The sequence below is a fragment of the Oncorhynchus gorbuscha genome, linkage group LG21 (assembly GCF_021184085.1).
Source record: "Oncorhynchus gorbuscha isolate QuinsamMale2020 ecotype Even-year linkage group LG21, OgorEven_v1.0, whole genome shotgun sequence".
NCBI classification, from domain to species: Eukaryota; Metazoa; Chordata; class Actinopteri; order Salmoniformes; family Salmonidae; genus Oncorhynchus; species Oncorhynchus gorbuscha.
Window position 1 is genome coordinate 19,472,089 of NC_060193.1, and position 613 is coordinate 19,472,701.

The following is a 613-nucleotide window of genomic DNA, read 5'->3' on the forward strand; positions in this document are numbered from 1 at the left end:
TGGGGCTAGCAACTGTAGATGGGACAGGGTGTACATGCACATTTCTAGATATTATCAACAGGAATACAATCAGGGCATGGCATAGAGAGCCTGCAGTGCTGATTTTATGACATCTGAATGTACATCAGATGGCAACAAGATCATATTGTACAACAATTTCATCAGGTAACATGAATACAAATCTGGTAAACAAACACCAAAAAAAGTTCAGAATCAACAAAGCATGTAGGAGTCATGAGACAAATAGCAAAACAGCAAAATGCACAATAAAAAAAAAACGACTTGGGGCTAGCCATTGTAAGCTCAGAGACACTTGGCCCAACAGTGAGTGTGTGCTGGTGGCGAGTGAACGCTCAGGAGAGAGGGGGGGTGATGGGGGTACCTGTACCAGACAGGGGAGACGGACCAGGGCAGACGGTGAACAGATCGCCAGGTGGAATCCAAGCAGCAGTGCAGCAGGCAACAGGAGTAGGTGTCACACCCACCCAGCTTTTACTTCTGCTTTTACTTCTGGAGGCAGATTTCTTGTAGAAAATGCCAGTGGATGCTCTATCAACAGCGGAAGGTGTCACGGCCATTGTCGGGGTGGAAATGACCGGACCAAGGTGAAGCG